Source organism: Lissotriton vulgaris, chromosome 6 (assembly GCF_964263255.1).
Source record: "Lissotriton vulgaris chromosome 6, aLisVul1.2, whole genome shotgun sequence".
Classification (NCBI taxonomy): Eukaryota; Metazoa; Chordata; class Amphibia; order Caudata; family Salamandridae; genus Lissotriton; species Lissotriton vulgaris.
The window spans coordinates 1087544258-1087567571 of NC_141694.1; the positions used below are offsets into that span (position 1 = coordinate 1087544258).

Below are 23314 nucleotides of genomic sequence, written 5' to 3' on the forward strand. Positions count from 1 at the left end.
TGGCTAATAGCCTATATGCCACCAAGCCCTACTAAATTGATGCCATAGCAGCGTTCTGAATGGTTTTAAAGCCGGACATATTCATAGTCAAAAACATCCCAATACTGAATGATTCTCAAATGACAACTAGAGCGAATGCGCTGGGCATAGCTTAACACAAATGGGATGGGGGAAGTTGGGTAAGGTGTGATTGTGTCAGCAGAGTAGTCCTAATGAATTAATGGCATTATCATGTACTACATGGTTTTAAATCAAACATGATCTGAAGACGAACAGTTCCAAGGCTGCACAACTCTCAAAAATGAATAAAGTGTGCCGTGCAAAAGAGCATGCAGAGGTATAAAAGCAGACCGAGCAATAAATCTAGGCTACTTTAATTAAAAAGAAAACGAGTACACCCAGTTACATGAGAATTACAGCACTTATGTGGTTATAGTTACATTGAGAACCAGTGCTAAAATGAAAGGACCTACGGATAACTGAAGTCATTGTTGCACAAAGAGTGGATCTAAAGTAAAAGCCCCCGAAGATCAAAGGTTATAGATGCAAGCAAAGCACATAGCGCTAAGAAAATATAACCTTTGTTTTGTTGTGAGCATAAGTATTATTAATGAAGGAACAAAAACAAATATAAAAGAGACAAATTAATAAATATGCCAAAAGAGGAAAGAATGAACATTAATATAAAGATCCAAAATGTGAGCTTAGCCCGAGGAAAAGCTATATATAATTATTTTATATATAATGAGATACGGGACACTCGAAGTGAACTGAAACTAAATAAATTACATTGGACGATCAGTCAAGGGAAGTAAATGCCCTAATACATAAAAATTTAAGGAAAGACAAAGAATAGCTGTAGGGATTACTCTAAAGGAAAGATGAAAAACCATAATAATAAAGACGAATTATAATCATGCCAGAAAAGGAAGACCAGTAGAAATAATAAGATGTAATGAGGGAACCTTCGAAGTCCACTACACCGTCATGAAACAAATGAATGGTCAGCCAGTGTCAGAATATGCCCCATTAGTAATAATATCAAAAAGGTTCTGCAGGGAGACCCAAATATTAAAAAATAATTAAAGAACAGGAATGAAAGATGAATATTCCGACAGCCGGTAGAATACCTAAAAGGAGAAAGGATTTCAAAGAGACCTCCTACCCTCTTGGTGCCATCAATCATAGTGTGTCGTGGAGAATAAAAAATGTGGTCAAAAAAGTACATTGGTCATGATAAGTACCCTTGTATGTTAAAAGATGACCTAGGGTAAATGATGGGTGCCTGAATGATCAGAGTATAGCATTCCAGATGAAAATTGCCATGCAAGAGTTGATGTATATTCTGTGAAAATCCTCATCAAACATGGAGAATGAGACCCATTGATATGTCCCAGGAAGAGTGATAGTCTGAGTATATGCAATGTGACAAAGACTCCAAGCTGGATAACGTCCAAAGTATAAGATCCCGAAAGTTAGAAGGACAGAGGAGTAAAAGAACAAAAATACATTCGAAAGACTCAGGTCCAGGGTGAAATAGACATAAATGGGTTACAGTTTAAGCATCCGATTTATGATGATAGCAAACAGAATCTCACCAGGCTTTGTATGAGAGTGTAGATGAACATTACCAATTGAGAGCAATTTGTTGAAAAGCCAGTACTAAAAACACATCAATCAATTTGGTTGTTGAAAAGTTCAGTGAGACACTCCAAAATTCCTAAAAAATAGATTGAGAAAGTTAAAAGGTTGATTTACGGTAAATAGCTGTTTCATTTGCCAAAATGATAATATATTGTGGCATCCGAATAACATAGGCATATTTTCACCATTGGGAAACGCACAAGACTAAGATTGAGTTGACTTATACGTAGAGCATTTAGCACAATTAAGTGGAGCAATATAAAGTCTGTGATATATAAAAAAATATGTTTGAGTTGCACCAGCTGATCTAGAGATTTTATAAATATGTACCCCTCTTATTCCAAAATATAATATGACATTTAGGTTCTAAATCACGTTCCTAAAGGAGTCAGCTTTGGACTTGTTGACATAGGGTTTGGAAGTAAAAGAAGTTCATAAATATTGGACGCTTTAGTATAGGAAGAAAGAATTCAAGACAAATCAGCACTTCATTGTGTGGAGGGTAAAATATCCTGTAAAGTGAAAAGAACATCTAGGATAGTATTTATAAGTAATGAAAAACGAGAATGAACGGAGTGTGGACAGTGAAATAATTGCCTGAAGTGAGAAAATAAATAGGTGCATCACCTTCAAATAATTGTGATATCCAAAAATTTACTTTGTCTCTGCAGAATTTACAGAAAATAGGACTATTGTGTATTTTAACAAACTTATTATAGAATGTATTCATATCCAAAAAGGTAGTCCCGGAAAAAAACAGTAGGAGGATAGACTGACAGAACGAAGATACAAGTGTGTTTAAGAAAGGGAGAGGCAGTAGGAGAGGATTTAGAAGAGAAAGAGAGAATCTCTGTTGGGTAAAAGGATGAAGTAAATTCTTCTCAATATCTAGCCAAAGAAAGGGCTGTTTAGAGGGATATTTATTTAAGAGCAAAATTCCGATCGTATCCTTATAAGCTTTATATCCTGAGTCCTGAGAGAAGGAAGTAATTTCTCTATGTAGTGCCGACATATTGCAAAAACAACAATTGATAGACGGAATGTTGCACAATGACAAAACATTCACACCCAGTCACAGATCTGGGTTTAGTCCATCGTTATTTTGCTCACCAATCCACCCCAGGTCAGACATGGTCATAGGCAAATCAGTCTTGACCCTGTGCCTCATGGGAACAGTCCAGCCCGAACTGCCAAGCCATGTTTTCCATGGACTGGAATCAAGCATCCTAGGATGATGGATTAAATCCAGATCTGTGACTGGGGGTGCATGTTTTGCCATTGCGCAACATTCCGTCCATCATCTTGTGTGTTTTGCTGTTCACCCTATGTGGGACGGGTATGGCCAGACATGGGTCCCTTGCTCACTATGCCACTGGAGTCAAGCTATCCTGGCTGAAGACGGCTGATAGCCAGAAATCGGTCCTAGGATGCTTGATTCTTGTGCAGGGAAGACATGGCTTGGCAGTTCGGGCTGGACTGTTCCCATGAGGCACAGGGTCAAGACTGATTTGCATATGGCCATGCCAGAACTGGGGTGGCTTGGTGAGCAAAATAAAGATGGATTAAAACAAGATCTGTGACTGGGGGTGAATGTTTTGCCATTGTGCAACATTCCATCCATCATCTGGTGTGTTTTTCAATTTTAAACATTGGTCACTGTATTGAAAACCCAATATGGATTAACTATATCTATTACGAGATAGGAAGGGTTCAAGTGCTAAAACAAATAATAATGAGAGAAAAGTCCATCCCTGGCAAACTTCTTGCTGAAGGGAAAAGTATGGAGAGCCATTCCATTAACCAACGCTGATACCATAGCGGATTGATACAAGAGTAAATTTGGGGCGGTGTTTTTGTAGAGCGGACTGGGTGACCAGTAGTTGTGGGAAATAGTGCTCGTACAGCGGCATCGGAGAGGCAGCTGAGGTTTAGTGTTCCTGCCGTCTACGGTGCAGCACCTCCGTCACAGAGTTTTTCACTGCTTCTGACGGGACGATGATGGTGAAGCAGGACGAGGTGTTGTGCATCACTAAGAAACTGGACAAGATGGTTTCCAAAAGGAAGACGGATGATGCTCTGGATTTATTGAAAGAGCTGAAGAGCATGCCCATAACCCTAGAGCTGTTACAGTCCACCAGCATTGGAATGTCTGTGAATGCCCTCAGAAAGGAAACTAGCGATGAGGAAGTGGTAACGCTGGCTAAATCGCTCATCAAATTCTGGAAGAAACTTCTAGATGGGTCAAAAGAAAAAAGTGAAGAGAAGATGGCGACCAGCAGAGAGCGATAGAGAGCGTTTTTGCAGCAGAGAGTCACAGCGGCAGAAGCGGAGCAAGAGCGAGCAGGCAGAACGCTGTCGCCATATTCATACTTTCTGATTCCTGCTCCCTGCTCTCCCGGCTCCCTAGACCCCCGTGCAGGGGGCGAGACGAGAGGTCGGGTCTGCAGGGGAGCCGAGAACTGAACGGACAACGCAACGAAACGCAACAAAATGGACAAACCGGGCTCTGGATCCCGGCCCCGCCCCCGCACCCCGCCCCTGCCTTACCTCCTACCTCTGCCTTACTTCTGCCTCGGAAGGCCGTGTGGAGCGCGGAGCGCAGAGTGCAGAGGGGGGGAGCCGCGAGGTCTGCAAGGTCCATCAACATCTGAGGAACCGGCTGGCAGGCAGAGCAGGCAGGCGAGGCAGGAGCTGCACCAAACTGCGAGGCGCCCGGGCACCCAACGGCAGCCGTCTACACCAGTCTACACCAGTCTACACCAGTCAGCAGAGGAGGTCCAAAAGCGGTATAAAAGCGGAGCAAAAGCAAAGAACTGAGGCAAGTGACGTGGCTAGCTCTGCTGGCATCAGTAGTGTTGGTGGTGTTTGTGGAGCTATTAAGCTGCCAGTAGCAAGTGTATGCTGTAGCGTTTTTAGAAAAACAAACATTATGACAATTTAAGTCAAATAAGGCAGCTAAAGCAGTCAAACAAATCAAGAGGGTGGCAGAGGGAGTTTGGGCATCAGGTAGCCCCCTGTGTGCTCGAAACACTTGAAACCCCTCGTGACCCTGAACCCCTGAGCCAGAAAAGAGGACTTTTTGGCAGAGCGAGTGCGGAGGAGTAAAGCTACGTTAGCAAAGAGAGGCAAAAGTGAAGCAAAAGTCTAAAAAATCACCAAGGTTCCCCAAGACCCTGGCCACGGAGAGGAGCAGGAAGTGGCAGAAGGAGTTGGGGCTGGAGGGGCCACGCGGGGTTGTAAAATAGCAAAACCTTAACAAAGACTTTAATGAGAGGCATATAAGGCATATGAGGCGGACGAGACCATAAGGAGTGACTTTGGGAGCAGTAAAGGACCAGCCAGAACACCTCTGGGCAGTATTTGGGGGCATTTGGGGCAGCAGAAATTACCGGCATTCACCTGGCCTTAGTCTGCACTAACCCAGTCGGCCCAGTTTCGAACAGTGTAAAAGCAAATGAGAATCGCCTTTTTTACGGATAGCAAAAGTCACAGTACAATAACACTGAGAGAACTGAACTATCCATCCTGAGTCCAGGTTTTATAACTCAGAATCATACTCTCATCGTTCACACCAATAAAGCAACCTACAGAACCCTCCATCCAACCCAATCCCAGATCATATTTCTAAAAGTGCTCTCCCCAGATGGCAGTTGTCGATTAAGTGGCAGACGGGCCAGGGAAGCCTTCGGAAAGATAACGCGGGACAGGAGTAGGAAGGAAGCCCCTTCCGGTATTTGAAGCACCGAAGATGCGGTCAGGAAAAATCCGACAACCTCGAATACAGAAAGCAAAAAGAAGGCTGGCTGTAAAAGGAAAAAAGGAACAGGAGAACAAAAACAATCCAAAAGAGCAATCCGGGAACGAACATCTTGACCAGGCACATACTCCCTCAGTGGAACCCTTCAGATTTGGAGAGGATAAAGTGACATACAATTTCCAGTTTTTAAAAGAACGATGGGGAAAAACACCAAACAACAGCATCGGCGCAAAATCTCAAAAAAGCCAAAATAAAACAACTGGTCTGATTATAACACGCAAAAAACGTAAGATGAGTAATGATCCTGAAATATGCACGAGCCCTAATCTCAAAGAGAAATCGTCATTAAAAAATTGGCTGATAAAAACATCGGCGCAAGTTCACGCACCATGCAATGAATCAAAGTCAATACCTAACATCACACTAGATGAGGTTGATGAAAACAATCCAGTTCACATTACGCAGAGTAACCTGGGATCACAAGCAAATCTACAGAAAAGTGCACAAAAAATAGAGTGGTCAAAATCATTCTCGATCTTCGAAGAAACAGAACTGCGGAGAATGCTCGAAGAAAACATCAACAAGGAAGTCGATTTAACGCACCTGAGTCTTGAAAATTTAAGTAAACTAGAATTTCAGGAAAACGTAGATACAAGGAAAGTAACTGGAAAGAAAATGAAGCCAATATCATCCCCAATAATTCTCACATCAAGTCCAATTAAACAGCCAGGAAATAAAAGCCAGGTCTCTGACATAGGTAAAAGATCAATAAAAGACGCACTCCCCATAACTATTTCTTCGTCAGAAAGTTTAAACAGGACAACAGAAATACGGCCAGAACAAACCGAAGGAAAATCTACACTATGGGGGGAGGTGCTCCTAAAAAGTCTACAACAAGCAACTAGCGCACTGAACTTTCAATCTAACAAACTGGATGTGCAGGTAGACTTAATGATCCTAATTGCAACCCACATATCAGGGATAAATTTGAAACTGGAAAAAATCGCGCTATACCTCATAAAAGAAAAGGAGGAGGAAAAACAATGGAAAACGAAACTAACAGATCAAAATTGTGTCTGCAAAGAAATAATAGATAAATTAGCAACCCTCCCAGACATTTTGAAAGACATATTAGAGGCAACATGTGGGAAATCCAATAAAAGTGACAACCTCAATACAGAGGCCACAGAGGTCAATAAACACTTAAACCAAAAGAGATCTATTAATATCATAGAAGAAAAAACTTCTAATGACACCGACAAAAATGAACCACCAACGAGAGGCCTGGAAGAAAACAAAGCCATGAGTTCGTCGGGCATGTCAGAACCCCTAACCAAAAGACGGAAACGGGCAAGGAAGGCGAGAAAAAAAGCCATTAAAAGCAAGCAGGTAGACAAACTCTTTGCTATTTTTGAACAAAAGACAAAAGTTGCCCCAATCAATCAGATCACAGACACCCCCATCATAGAGGAGGGAAAAAAAGAAAAAAATAGAGAGGAAATAGAAGAACAATCAAGACTTTCAAACCTAACCAAAATACCATCAAATACAGTAGGGAAACCAACAAATGAGGAAAAGTCAACTCTAAAGAAAACCAATGGCAAAAACGAAACACCAAAACCAAACCGTGGAGAAGCTTCAGAACAAAAAGAAACACAGGATAACATGCAAGAAAGGGAATGCGTAACCCTGGCCCAAAAAGGATCAATCTGTCACAATCGCGGAAATCCTCTATTCAACCAGAAAAAAACGGAACAGGAGCAAAGTCAAAAAACAGAGGCAGACCAAGTGAGGGAATCGAATATTTATCAAACCATCACTGTAGGAAATAAAGGAAGAACCTGCAGAGATAGTGCAGAAAATGAGTCTACAGATAATATGGGGCAAAACGTAAACCACTTACAAATAAGTCGAGAAGATATGCATCCTACAAAAGAGGCATCGATGGTAGATTACATCCGACCGGTCCCAACAACTATGGTCTGCCAGAATGATAACATGTCTCACATTCATTTTGTCCCAAGTGAGGGAAAAAGGAGAGTCTACCAAACCCGACATCCTGAATCGGTTAGTATGGAAACAGAATGTACATTATTGTTTAAACCGGAATATCAAACAAAAGGAAACACAGACACACTTAACAGAGGAAACATCCTGCGATTATTTGAAGTGATACCAAAATTAAGGGGTATAACAACAAGCGACCTAAAAACCCTAGAATTCATCCAAGGAAACAAAGAAACAAACATGGATATAAGTAGAACCATCTGGGGATCCAAAGAAATAGCAGATCTCATCTTTTCAACCAGGACTCACTTTTTAGAATGGGGAATAACTCTAGAGCGTCATACCCCAATAAAATATCCATTCCCACTGTTAAGTAATACAATTCCTCAATCTAACAATACAAAGGAAAAAACGCAATCAATCCTAATGGGAGCAAGAAATAAAACAGCCCCTGAACAAGATCTGTGCAGTACCAAATCAAAGCAGGATCACCAGTGTCAGAAGGAACACAAAGACTGGTTTGGGTAGCACAGGCACTAAATTCGCATCGATCCTGATGTAGTGAAACTGGCACCAAAAAATCAAAGACATAATATCAAATTAATATCAAAACCAGTAATAAAAATAAAGATTTGCTCATGGAATGTACACGGTTTTAAAGAAATGTCCCAAGATCAAGAGACAATAGACTACCTGAGCAATTTCGAAATAATCCTACTTCAGGAAACATGGAATCTAACCCCAAAGCAAATTATGGGATACGAGGAACATCACATACTGGCGGAAAGTCTGGCAAAGTTTGGACACCCAAGGGGTGGCCTGTCTATTTTTATTACGAACAACCTAGACTGGAAAAGCGAACTGCTTGATGTAGGGGAAAATTGGTTACAACTGATCAAAACAGAGTCAAAAACAAGCAAAAAAAGTCCAGGTTGGAATTTAATAATTATAAACATATATATCCACCCAGATAAGACAACAAAAAAGAATAAAGCATTAACTTTAGTAAATTTAATAAAATCCCTACGCAAAACTTATCAATTACACGAGATATTTCTTTCCGGCGATTTCAACAGTAACCTAATAAAAACCAATACGACTAAGGATAAATTATATAATATTTGGGGTGAACTGGAATCTCTAGGTTTAACAATCCTCAACGGAAACACAGAGGGATCATCTCTGAGCCCCACCCTCTTCAACGTCTACATGAGCCCCCTCGCGGCCATCGTACGCAAACACAACCTCAGCATAATCTCCTACGCCGACGACACCCAGCTGATCCTCTCCCTGACCAACGACCCCACCGCCGCCAGAGCCAACCTGCACGAAGGGATGAAAGAGGTAGCCGAGTGGATGACGACCAGCCGCCTGAAACTGAACTCGGACAAGACGGAGGTCCTCATCCTGGGCCCCTCACCCTCCGCCTGGGACGACTCCTGGTGGCCTCCCGCCCTGGGCACCGCACCCAAACCGACAGACCATGCACGCAACCTGGGCTTCATCCTGGACTCCTCCCTCTCCATGACCAGGCAAGTCAACAACGTCTCCTCGGCGTGCTTCAACATCCTGCGCATGCTACGGAAGATCTTCTGGTGGATCCCCACCGAGACCAGGAAGATCGTCACCCAGGCCCTCGTCACCAGCCGACTGGACTACGGCAACGCCCTCTACGCCGGGACCACCGCCAAGCTCCAGAAGAGACTCCAGCGGATCCAGAACGCCTCAGCCAGACTCATCCTCGACATCCCACGAACCAGTCACATCTCCGGACATCTGAGAGACCTTCACTGGCTCCCCGTCAACAAAAGAATCACCTTCCGCCTCCTCACCCACGCACACAAAGCCCTACACGACCAAGGCCCGAGCTACCTCAACAGCCGAGTCAACTTCTACGCTCCCAAACGCCACCTCCGTTCAGCCAAACACGCCCTCGCCGCCGTCCCCCGCATCCGAAGAGCGACTACAGGAGGAAGGTCCTTCTCCTACCTGGCTGCCAAGACCTGGAACTCCCTCCCGACCGACCTGCGCCTGACCCAAGACCACCTCTCCTTCAGGAAGAAGCTGAAGACCTGGCTGTTCGAGCAGTAGCGGCACCCCCCCCACCCCCCAGCGCCTTGAGACCCTACGGGTATGTAGCGCGCTTTACAAGTGTCATTGATTGATTGATTGATTGAGGGAGACATACCTGCCAAAACCACCTTTACGAGTGGCAAAAGGAACTCTATAATCGACTTCACTTTAATAAGTAATGAACTAAAAAAGAGCATAGATTATTTTGGAATCCAAATTCGACCAGAGAGCGACCATTTCCCACAAGAGATAATAATAAAGAAAAACATCGAAGAGAAAACTCAATTAGAATTTCTCACCGCGATCCCGGAGATATACAAACTGAAGAAAATCAAAAGCAAAGGCTTTATAAAAAAGGAAATTATGGATTCGGTGCTGGAACACGTAAATTCTACGAATACCTTAATTAACCAATCACCCATAACAAATTGGGAGAATTTACATAAATTTGTACTAGGAAAATTCACTGTAAAAACTCCGGCAATCTATGGATACAAAGTAAATAAAGATCCGTGGTATAATTTCAACCTAAGAGATAAGAAAAGAGAAATTTTGAAAAAATTAAGGAAAATGGCCGCAGAAAAAAGATTAGGAAAAGAAGTAGATCACAGCGAAATACAAAAAATGAGAAAAGAATACAAAGAAGATTGCAGAAAAGCAAAAACATCTTACACAGAGGAAATCTGGATAGAACTGTTAAGAACAAGCAAACTTCCAAACAGTGGAGAATTTTGGAAAACTATAAACAAATTATCGAAAGGAGCAGGCGATCAACATAACATAGGAATAAGTGAAGAAACATGGGCTGCATATATTAACAATTTGTATAACATCCAGAGTCTCCCATTTAACTCAGTAAGATCGACTTACCTAAAAAAAGGCCAAGTACAAAAAGGAAAAACCCTCGGACAGTGAAAAAAGAACCAGCTCGAAAGCACTGCCCTAGAGGAACAAACGCCCTTGACAACCACCAAACAGCTAACCGGCTTAATAAGGAAACTAAAAGCGGAGGGAGCAGCTGGCCCAAATGGAATGCCTAATGCCTTATTCAGATATGACATTGACTTTTGGGCAACTTACCTGACTCCTTTGTTTAACCACATTTATAAGGAAAAAAAGATTCCAGAATCTTGGCAAGGAAACATCTTTCACCCTCTCCTTAAAAGTGGATGCAGAATGGATCCTGGCAACTACAGACTAATAGCCCTAATCGATGTGGAGGCAAAGCTTTTTTCATCTTGCATATTGTCTCTACTACGACAATGGATAAAGGATCACAAAATAATACCCAATTTTCAAACTGGTTTTAGGGAAGGCATGGGCTGCTTAATCAATCTGTCAGCCCTGTCTTTACTAATCGAAGGAGCAAGGGAAAGGAAGACCAGTCTAATAGCCTGCTATATAGACCTGAAATCCGCCTTCGATCGAGTTCCCAGAAAACGACTATGGGAAAAACTGGACCTCATGGGTCTCCCTCCGGCACTAATGGAAACACTAATGGCTCTATATAGCAGAACATGGGCCAAGGTAAAATTGGGTGATGGAAGAAGAATATCTGCCGAACAAAAAATAACTAATGGCCTTAAACAAGGCTGCGTGCTCTCCCCAAGCCTTTTTAATATATACCTGGCCGATTTGAAAGATCAACTCAAGAATGTAAATGGACACCCGCCCAAACTGGCCAATGAAAGCATCCAGTGCCTCCAATATGCGGATGAAATTGTAGTTTTAAGCCAAACCCCAATAGGCCTACAAAGAGTAATATCGGAACTAACAGACTATTTTGAGAGAGAAGGTTTGGAAATAAACATCAAAAAAACAAAGGTGATGAGATTGACGGGCACCAGCGGAAAATCCTTCATTTGGCAAACAAAAGGAAAACCCATTGAGGAAACAACTGCTTATAAATATCTGGGGGTTACAATAAGTAAAAACATGTCCCTCACAGATCATAAAAGAACAATTGCTGCAAAGGCACAAGCTCTGAGTTTTGCCTACAAGGTTCTGCAAAAGAAATTGCAATGTCCATCATATGACCACCTGTTAAAAGTAATGACAGCCCAAGTCTTACCATCTCTCTCATATGGACTGGAAATATGGCATGGGAAAGAAGCTGCAATTCTAAACACACTCTAGACAAGAATCTACAAATCTGTCTTTCACATATACAAACAAAGGAGCAGCCCCTGCCCAAATAAGGCTAGAATTTGGTCTACAAAATCAAATCTACCAGAGGAAAGCAACTCTCGTGAAATGGTGCTGGAAATTGAGATTATCGGAAATAGGATCCTTAAACAACTTATGTTGGCAAAAAATTAAAAAACAATATGACCAACAGGAACCCAACTCATGGGGCCATGACCTGAGAGCATCACTAGATACCCTAAAAATAGTAGAGATCTGGAACAACCCACCGGAAACAACGTCCTTTAAAAAAAATTGCAATCTAAATGCAAAAGCCTTATCTCTGGTTGAAGATAAAAAGACTTTGGCCAAACGTCGACACGCATGGACCATTCTAAATTCATATAAACGACTAAAATCTCAACCTTATCTTACCGCGCACTTCCGGCTATCATTAAAAACAAAATTCATGGCTTTCAGAATGGGCAACCATTTCTCAAAAGACTTGATTCCGTCATGGAAGGTCACTCACCAGGAACGAAGATGCAGGTCATATGATTATCACAGTGAGACCTTGTGCCACCTCCTGTGCACGTGTGAGTCTTTTAAAGAAGAAAGGAAAATTTTACTGAAACCAATTTTTAATATGCTACAGATCCGTACCTGCAGGCAAGCCGTGACCAGCTGGATGGGAGCAGGTTCAAACATTTTGATATGCCGCGGGGTAAAGTTTATGAATTCTGTAGAGATTCAGCTTCAAAAAACAGAACTAGACCTCCGATAATGACTGGGTTAATTTGTAAATGAAAAAACGAGAAAAGACACTTTTAACTAAAGGATTTTTTAATGTGTTTGCAATTTTAAACTGTTTTTGGATACGTATGCTTTATGGTTATGAAATACCAAATAAAGTAATCTTTTGAAAAAAAATGAAGATTTTGCCCTTACCAACGATTTCCTTGGCAAGTGGTAACTCAAAAGACAAGAGCAAAACAAAAAAACAAGATCCACCGAAGACTCCAACAACTCCGAAAATCACCACTTTTCCTCCGATCCCTGTTACCTCTGACAGTGTACGCTATAAATGCAGAGAAATGCTGATGGCAGGCCTTCAGCTAGACAATGACTACATTGCTATTGGTGCAGACTGTGAACAGATTGCAGCCCAGATTGAAGATTGTATCTACCAAGAAATTAATAACACAGACCTTAGGTATAAGAATCGAGTGCAGAGCAGGATTTCGAACTTAAAGGACCCCAGAAATCCAGAGCTAAGGAAGAATGTTTTATGTGGAGCAATAACCCTGGAGTATATTTCCCAGATTAGCTCTGAAGAAATGGCAAGCAAAGAGCTAAAAGAGATCAGAAAAGTAATGACCATAGAGTCAATCCGAGAGCATCCGCTGTCAAAGACAAGTGGCACAGAGACTGTCCTATTCCTGTGTACCAATTACAATAAAAAGAACTGCATATACACTCAGGTGCAGACCCACTGTGCAGATGAGTCAATGACCACTTATTTCCTCTGTCATGAATGTGGAAACCATTGGAAGTTTGGCTAAAGCCTCCAAGACTTCTTCGATGGCTCACTCATGCGCCTCCCAGCCAGAAATCAAACCAACCTTCATTTAATTCTCAAAGAAAGTAATGTATGTAAAAAGTAGTTGAGCAATTAAAAAAAAAGAGCAAACTTGGGACATTATTCTTAGAAGAAAACCTTGACAAGATAAAGATTTGAGCATAAATTCACAGTTAATCCTATCACAAGCGTTCTCTGCTTAAATGGTGATTGCAGCCAGTGGATATTGAAGAAGAGGAGCTTTCCTTAAAACATTTTTAAAAAGCAAGCATTATCTGACACTAGCCTTCCTTTTATAAAACCTGATTGTTCCTTACCAATAAGATATGGAAGGAAGGATTCAATATGAGTTGCTAAAATGTTTGCAAATAATTTATAATCTACATTAAGTAGAGAGTCTATAATTATTTCGATGAGCTGGGTCTTAGCCATCTTTATGTATCAGGCAAATTGCAGCTTCTTGAAATGTGCCTGAAGTGAGTCCAACTGTAGTAAAACATTGAAACAATAGTAGCAAGTAAAGTAGAAGAATGTTGGAAAAGTAGAGAATAAATTACACGGTAAAGCTATCTGGACCAGGCGACTACCACTTCCTCATCAATGAACGCTCTTGTCAGATTTCTACCAGGGAGAAACCTGTTTCTAAATAATTGAAATCTAAATCTGCTGGGATAGATTTAGGAGTGTTCTGGAAATAAGAATCAATGTAGGTATATTGCACTGAAAAATCAGGAGTATGTAAAGTTTTAGAGAATTTGAAAAATTCTTCCAAGATATCTTTATTTTGAAACAGAGAAACTTCCTCCGAGTTGATCAAGGAGTTTATATTAAATCGTTGTTTTTTAACCTTTAGCTAATTAGCTAATAACTTAACAACTTTATTCCAGGCACTATAATATCAAGCACTACTTTTCAGAAATATTGAAGAAGCCTAGTAAGTCCAAATTTCATTACATTTTAACTTAGCTTTAAGGAGATTTCGAAGCTCACTATATGATTTGGAAGTATAACACTTCTGTTCTAAAGTTGTTATGGAGGTCAGTAAAGATATATGTTTTCTTTGGCATGAGCCTTCTTCTTCTTTGATACATATCCAATGATAAAACCATGAGCAGCAGCTTTTAAAGATGACCCATAAGGGTTGAGGTAAAGTGCTTGGAGATTTATTGATCAAAAAGAATTTAGATGCAAATGATATTAAGGATGAGGAGAATTTAGTGTATTTTATTAAGAAACTGTTGAACCTCCATCTATGCAAATGAGATTGAGGAGGAACCAAATTCAAATCTGTGATTATCACAGCATGATCTGAGAGTAAGATAGGGCAAATGGTAGATTGAATAATATTTTGAGATAAAGGTTTACAAATGAAAATGTCCTCTAGTTTAGTAATTGAGCTGTTTATGTTGGTATAAAAAGTGTAGTCTTGTGAAGTGGGATTGCAAAGTCTCGATGAGTCAATTAAACCTCTGTGTGAAATAGTGGAGTGAAATTGTTTATGCATTCTACAAGGGGGAAACCTGACTGAATACTGCCTATCAAGAAAAGGGCCCATAATTTGATTGCAGTCACGTCCCAAAATAAAAAAGTATAATTATACTGGAGACATTTTCGTGAAAATGTGGGCCAAAAATTGCAATCAATTTGGGTTGGGCATAAACATTATAGACCATTAAATGAAATTGCATTCATCAATAACTTGTCAAAAACCATCTGCATTCAGTATCATTTTCAACATTGGGATCAAACCTCCTTCTACATAAGAGTAAAACACCATTCTTTTTATTAGACGTAGGAGACACCAACACAGAGGCTTCCCAACCACGTTTAAGTTTTAATACTTCAGAGTCAGTAAGATGAGTTTCTTGTACTAAAACTAAATCTGGATTAACCTTAGCTAAATGAGATAGCACTTTTTCATTTTATGGGATTAAGAAATCCCTTTACATTCCATCAAATTGCACTGAATGTAACATGTAAAAAACAAATATAAAGGACTCAGGAGGACTGTCCAAAAAGTGAAATAATGACAAGATATTGATATAATGACTTACAGGACTAAAAAAGCATCATATATTGAAATATATGTCATTCAGATTAAGTGAAAGTAAAAAAAGAGGAAAGAAACAGAAGTAAAAAATGTGAGATAGAGCAAAGAAAGATAGCACACGTCAAAAACTGACCACTGAAAACACATACCTCTAATTGGGGTGATGACAACACAGATGACGATGGTGCATCCGACAAGGGCCACACACACACAATGTAATGAAGCAAGAAAGGACCGGGGAGGGGAAAATGTTATGCATACCTGTAAAGAGAAATAAAAGGAAATGAGCATGCAAACATCTACAGGAAAAACATCTCATCAAGATAAACACTATTGGGGCGTGGCTTGGACAGCCATGATGGCGGATGCAGCCTGACGAGGCTTTGGGCATCCTAGCCACCAATCTGCAGTAATCCGCAGGTGATCCTGCCCAAACGAAAGACCTGTACAAAATCAGCGGCCAAGGATAGGCGTGCAACCCACAGCAAAACAGTAACACTCTGGCTGGAATCAACTGCAACAAGCTGATAGGCGGCAAGGGCAAGAGACTACCTGAGGAGGGCACCCCGTGGCCCTGGTGCCCTGGACTAGACTTGACTCCAGAGGTGGACGAGGGCTGTGCCAGACCCCGGAGGTGAGGTGGCGCTGCGACAAATTGCTGCAGGGGTGGTGGCGGCTTGATTTTGGGCCAGACAGGTCTGGGGGTGACTGTGGGTCCACTGGCCTGAGGAGGCCTATTTGCTGCTGGCGTTGTGGTGCCCAGACACTTGGAGTTGCATGGTGATACCCTGGTGACCCCCTTGGTGATCCCCTGGTGACCCCCTGTGGTGCCTCCTTTGCTGGAGGAGACTGCCTGCACTGGTGGACACCGTTGTCAGGAGCCCAACAGAAGGGCGGCAGGAACCATGGATAGGCTGAGGCCTGGATTGTTGGCTGTGCTTGGTCACGGCGTGCCTGGCCCGCCCTATCCTAACCATGAGACTGTTGGCCTGGTGACAGGCGGTTGTAAGCCTGCCCAGGGCTGGTGATGCTGGGACGGGTGAGTCGGGCCCTAACCAGCCTTTCCTACATTCAAATCAGCATTTGTGGGGCCATATAAAAAAATGCCAAAATGGGCAAAAATAAACAACAGCATCAGAGAACCTGCAGCAGCAGTGGGACTGGGAGGAGCCCAGTACCCCATGAGGAGGAGAGGGAGGCTGAGCTTGGCCCCATATGTGTCATAAAAGATTTGTACCTACCAAGCCCAGAATATGCTCCGCTGGGGTTCCTCGTGGTTGCTCTCCTTTGTGGTCAGTGCTGTCTCCTCTGAGGAGCTGGGCCGTTATCTCTAGCCTGCTGGCACTACAGAAACAGATAAGTAGGACACTGACACCGGGCGGTCAGGGAGACGGCAGTGGAGGTCCACCAGTGGCTGTTAATACATCCTAGACACACGGCCCTGCTGGGGCCAGCAAAATCAGATCCTATTAGGGAATCTGCTTGGCTGGCTGCCTAGGGCTACAGAAGCGGCCGTGCTAGGCTTGGTGCGGCTTATGGTCAGAGAAGGCTAGATTCTGCGAGGCCCAGCTTGTAGCATCATCACCCGAAGAGATTGGCAAAGCACCCACCTGGGTGATCCTTGGATAGTATCCAGGATATATCAGCCCCATCTTGACTCTGCGAGGGTGACGTGTCAGCACGGTGACACGATCTGGCCGCTCCTCCTTCCCCCTGCCAGTATGGGCAAAGCCAAGCCAGGGGGTCAGGCCCTAAACAAAGTACCCTCCTGCTGCATTGCCTGAGCCTAGAGCGCCTGCTCGGAGAAAGGTTTGTGGTAGCAGCCCACTCCCACGTGGAGGTCTCCCTCCCCAGACCGCTGCTGATTTTCTTTTGATTTGCTTTTCTCCGCATATTCCTGTCATAGTCCCCATATTTAATTTTAATTTAATATTTGTGCTTGGACACTGCCGGTTCCCGCTGCTGCTGCCCCTGCGGCCCCTTCCCCTGACTCAGCCCCGCTCCCACCTCCCTTTCTCTATTCCGACCCCCCTCCCCTACTTAATGGTGGCTGCTGCTTGGGAGCACGTCTGATACCTCAACCTCGGTCCAGGCCAGCACTCTCCCCAGTAGCTCTGCCTTTCACACTGCATCGCCTGAGCCCAGAGCGCCTCCCCGTAGTACAGTTCGCGCCAGCAGCCCACTCCCGCCCAGAGGTGAGCAGAAGTGCTCCTTCCACAGACCGCTGCTGATTAACTTTTGATTTGCTTTACTCTGCATATTTCTGTCATATTCCCCTGATTTATTTTGATAACATTTTTGAGCTTGGACACCACCGATTCCCGCCGCTGCTGCCCCTGCGGCCCCCTCCCCCCGACTCAGCCTCTGCTTCCACCTCCCATCTGCGCCTGTCCGTGACCCGACCGCGGCCAGCATTAGGAACCCTGAAACTCCAGAAGCCTGCCAATACAACTCCGCCACCCTCTGTGCACTCAACCCCGGAGGACAGAAGGGTTGCCTAGGAGCCACACCGAACACAACCCAGGGACAGTTCCCCTGTAGTCAATGCTGATGATCTGTCACCATCAACTGCCCCCCTCGACTTCTGAATGCCTGCACCACAAAATCCTGACATGCATCCTCCCCAATGTATGCTCCCTACACAGACACACTGTTGAGATCTGGGACCTGCTCAACACCCTCTCGCCCAACGACGCCTTCCTTACTGAAACCTGGATAACGCAACCTCCGGCCCGGACATTGCCACCGCCATCCTCGACAATACAATATCCAGAGAAGGGACCACCCCCACCGCCCATGAGGACGACTCACCATTGGACACAAGACCTCCCTTCGACTCTCTACCTCCAATCCGAGCGACCACCATCGCCGACCTCGTCACACCCCACGCCATCACTTCTATGGACTACATCCTACTTGGAAACCTGAACTTCCACCTTGACAACAGCAGCGACCCCGACTCCATCCCCCTCCTAGACAACCTCTCCAACCTTGGACTGAAACAGCTTGTCACCACCCCCACGCACAGCACAGGACAAACCCTCGACCCCATCTTCGCAGGAGGGATGAACATCTTTTTCAGCCACACCTGGCAGACCCTCTGGACGGACCACCACTGCGTTCACTTCCACTTCAACACCCCAGCGAACCCAGACACCCCCACGCCCACCTCTAAGGAACTGGAGTAAGATCACTGAGGAACTGCTTAACACCACCATCTTCCAAGACCCTCCCTGTGCCATGACCAATGCCAACTCTGCAGCCAAGGAATTTCACTGCTGGATCTCCAGCTGCACTGACAAGCCCACACCCCTCCTATACCCCTGCAAACTATGTCCCCTGGGAGCCGCCTGGTTTACCACCAAACTGCAAGAATAAAGGAGCTCCTGCAGGTGCTTCAAAAAAACCTGGCGAAGCCATAAAAACACAGAAGACCTCAACAGTTACTGGAGAGCCCTGAAGGAATACCACCAGCACATAAGAGACACCAAGGGGACCTTCATCAAGAACAAAATCAACACCAATGCAACCAACACTAAAGAACTTTTCAACTTCATACAGCAACTCACCAAACCACCCAGCCAAGCCACGGACGTCACACCATCAAGGAACTATGCAACAAGCTCAGCTCCCATTTCCACTTGAAAATAAAAGCCCTCTACGACAACTTCAGTGAACAGACGCCGGACACCATCCCCCTTGCCACCACCACCGACAAATAGTCGACCATCAAACCTGGAATCTTTCCACTGCCGAACTCACCACTGTGACCATGAGGAGCACACACACAGGAGCCCCCACTGACCTCTGCCCACCACACATCTACCAGAAGGCCTCCACTGCCATCACACCCAAACAAGGATACACCATCAACGCCTCCTTTGAATACGGCATCTTCCCAGACGACAGACCTGAAAAACTACCAGCCCATCTCTCCTCCCCTTTGCCGCCAAATTCACCTGAGAGACTCATAAACACCCAGCTGAAAGCCTTCATCGAAGAGAACTCCATCCTAGACGACTCCCAGTCCGGCTCCACAGCAACCACAGCACTGACACCGCCCTCCTCGCTGCCACCGATGATATCGCATGCTACTCCACCAAGGACACACCGCAGCCCTCATCCTACTAGACCTCTCCACAGGTTTTGACACCATCTCACATCACACCCTCACTGCCAGACTCCACGACGCTGGGATACGTGGAACCACCCTCTCCTGAATCTGATCCTTTCTCTCTGGCAGAACCCCACGGATCATCACTCAACCCCTCACTTTTCAACATCTACATGGACCCCCTCACCGCCATCGTCAGACAGCACAGGCTCAGCATATTATCATTTGCTGACGATACCCAGCTCATTCTCACTCTCACCAAGAACCCCAAAGACACCAGACTCTGCTTCCAGCAAGGATTGAGGGACGTCGCTGCCTGGATGAAAACCAGCTGCCTGAAGCTCAACTCATCTCAGGGCCTGCAGCAAAATAGACAACCAAAAAATAAGTCCAAAAGAAGACATAGATCAAAATCAAACTGGTCCTCTCAGGCCCCAGATGAGGAATTGTTAGAAGGGCCAACTGCCTTTACTTCGCTGTCCCCCAGCCAGGATCGAGTAGACTTTTTCTAGTTAAATTCTGAATCATTTGGAGCATAATTTCAGCTTAAACGTCATCTGAAGGAATTACCATGCCCCTGGACATTTATGTTCATGTATATGGGAAGTTGGGATATGACTGGAGGAGGTCCCCTGGAATCCCCCGTTGGGGCCACAGATGTTCTTCCTCCGTGAGCAAATGCTCCTTGTTGGTGGCAGTATCAGGGTGGGGGTTTGGGTGATGGGGAATTGCAACATTTTCCAGTTTTTATAGTTATAGTTTTCACATGCACACAAGGCTGCACCATGACCATATACACACAGCTAAAGATGTTCTTTAGATGTAGGATAGATGTCAGTGAACGCAGGTACTCTGCAGCCCTGGGAGCTGACAATAGTTTCCTGGAATGTAAGAGGGCTGCTCAATAAGATTAAGTGCGAACAGTTCTCCTCCAAGCCAAGTGCTGTGAGGCACACATCATTCTCCTGCAATAGACTCATCTTCTGGGTAATAAAATTCCATGCCTCACTAGATTTGGATATCACACAGTTTATCATTTGGGGTTCACTAGGGGCTCCAGGGGCACAGCTGTCCTTATACACCACCAGGTCCCTTTGGTTAGACCCTGGTGGCCGCTACACTAGAATATCAGGGACACTACGCATAGAAAACATGAATATTGGCAGCATATATGCTCCCCCCCTTGGGAAATACCTTAAGAGACAGAATCACACAGCTTTGGGGGGATCTCCCAGAAGGCTTGACAATGCTGGGCAGAGAGTGGAATGATGTCATGTCAACACTGGATCACCTGCACGAGCAGAAACATGAACCCCAGACGAGTAGATCCAAATTACATACATTGGCCACAACATTGGAGTGGTGTGATGTATGGCGGGCTTATCACACTGCTGAGGTGGAGTTTACATTTTTATTCACCATCCATGTCTCGCTGTCACGCTTGGACTATGACTTTATTTACAACAAGGGGTGGTGAGGGACAGAGTCTCTGAATTAAGCAGAAAGCTCTCACCCAGTCAAGAGATCAGGGCTAGATCCAACACCGTTTTTTAGCTCACTGCACCATCCCAGTTTCAGAACCTGGCTGTATGCAATTTAGTCTGTTCCTGTCCCAGTGCATGATGGGAACAGGGCAAACCAAACTACAAAAGCCAATTCTTACACTGGGAAGGAAACAAGCTCCCGGGGACCGGTTTCTGGCATTACAGCCGTCTTCGGCCCGGTTTGTTTGAATCCTGATGGTGCAATGAGCAAGGGTCTCACATCTGAGAATACCCTTCCACGCTTAGGGTGGACAAAAATATTTACAACAAGGGGTGGTGAGGGACAGAGTCTCTGAATTAAGCAGAAAGCTCTCACCCAGTCAAGAGATCAGGGCTAGATCCAACACCGTTTTTTAGCTCACTGCACCATCCCAGTTTCAGAACCTGGCTGTATGCAAATTAGTCTGTTCCTGTCCCAGTGCATGATGGGAACAGGGCAAACCAAACTACAAAAGCCAATTCTTACACTGGGAAGGAAACAAGCTCCCGGGGACCGGTTTCTGGCATTACAGCCGTCTTCGGCCCGGTTTGCTTGAATCCTGATGGTGCAATGAGCAAGGGTCTCACATCTGAGAATACCCTTCCACGCTATGACTTTATGCCTCATAGCTATATACATAGAATATCACATATCTCTATTCTACCCAGGAGATTGTCTGACCACTCCCCTGTTGTCCTTTTCAAACTCTGTATAGGACCCCAAAGGCACCCTTTACAATGGCAGATGTCGTCCTGGTGCCTCTGAGATCCGGTTTATCAAGAGACCCTAAAGCAGGCCATTTCAGATTATTTAGCATTCAATACCGCCTTAGCCCCATCCAAAGTTATGCTATGGGAAGCCCTTAAGCCTACGCTCCACAGGGTGGACATCAGCTTTTGGGGGGAGAAAATCAAAAATGTATTGGACAGCTTGTTGAGCTGGAGAACCGTCAGCTTACCCTCGAAGCCCAATTTGTCATGGATCCCAGCCCATTTGTACACCGCAACCTACTCCAAGCGCAACAACACATACATCAACACCTTACTAATGAAGAGCAAGAGATTTTGCTAGCGTCACAACACAGAATCTACTAATGGTGTGATAAGTCCAGCAAAATGCTCCATCGGCTGTGCCAGGCTGCAAGGTCTCCGGCCGCGGTCCCAACACTCCAAGATTCAGACGGATTTGTGAGCTCCCCTCAAGTGGCAGTGGCATAGGTGTTTGCAGCGTATTATGCCTCACTTTATGCACAGCGAGAGCACATATTGAGCGCCCTGATAGGAGAATTCCTCACAGACATACCCCCTAGAAAACTCTCAGACCATGCACATGACCAGTTGTTTGCCCCCGTAACAGTGGAAGAACTCGGGGCCGCACTAGCAAACATACGCACGGGCTGGGCTCGCTGCCCTAATGGTTTCCTGAATGAATTTCTAAGGTCACACATGACCACGCTTGGTCCTCACTTATTAGAAGCAATCCAGGCACTCACATACTACCTCTTGATTGGTGTCACGTCTAAATTATTTTGTTTCTCAAAGCTGGCCGCTCTGCGGAAGACCCTTCTTCATATCGCCCTTTTTCCCTCATAAATTTTGAGTCCAAACTCCTGGGTAAAGTTCCCGCAGATCGCCTTCGTACTTGTATTCATGAGTTGATCCACTATGACCAATCTGGCTTCATGCCACATCGGTCCACCCGGGTTAATGTCTGGCGGGTCCATAATGCAATAGTGAAGGCCCCATAGTTAGGCTGCCCGCGACCACCCTGTTGGCCGACATAGACAAGGCATTTGACTCTTTAAGCTGAACATATCTATTGCAACTACTCAGACCCATTAATCTCAACCCATGTTTTTTGGTATACGTTCAATTACTTTATACCGACCTTTTAACATCAGTCTATTTTGCTGAACACCAATCGGACTCCTTCCCTATAGGCCGCAGCACAAGGCAGTGCTTCCCCCCTGTCTCTGTTGTTATTTGCCCTGATGTGGAGCCCCTGGCGGCCTGTGTGTGACGTGATCCACTGATCCGGGGGTTTGAGTGGTCACAGACGCAATCTGATAGAATCGCACTATATGTCGATGACGTACTGTTTTTAATGACTGACCCATGGTTTTCAGTACCCCGAATCTTCCAGATTCTCTAGGGTATTTGGAGAGACCTCAGGACTGGGAATAAATCCCTCCAAATCGGTACTCTTCCCAATATGTGATGACCAGGGATGCAGAATATGGGCTGCACAGCTATCCCTTGTGACAAAGGGGTTCAAATACCTAGGTGTTTTTATCTCACTGTGCCCCACAATTTCATGGACACACAACATTAACCCACTGCTAGTCCGATCTACCGCTATCACTATATGGGCGATCAGCAATTATTAAAATAGCTTCTTTACCTTGAATACTTTATCAGCTACGAAATTTTGTGGATGGTATCC

At 44.4% G+C, this 23314-nt stretch overlaps 1 pseudogene; it reads left to right on the forward strand.

Moving 5' to 3' along the window:
* The first annotated feature begins 3632 nt into the window (after positions 1–3632).
* On the forward strand, positions 3633–13167 carry LOC147708451 (transcription elongation factor A protein 2 pseudogene; annotated as a pseudogene).
* The last annotated feature ends 10147 nt before the right edge of the window (positions 13168–23314 follow it).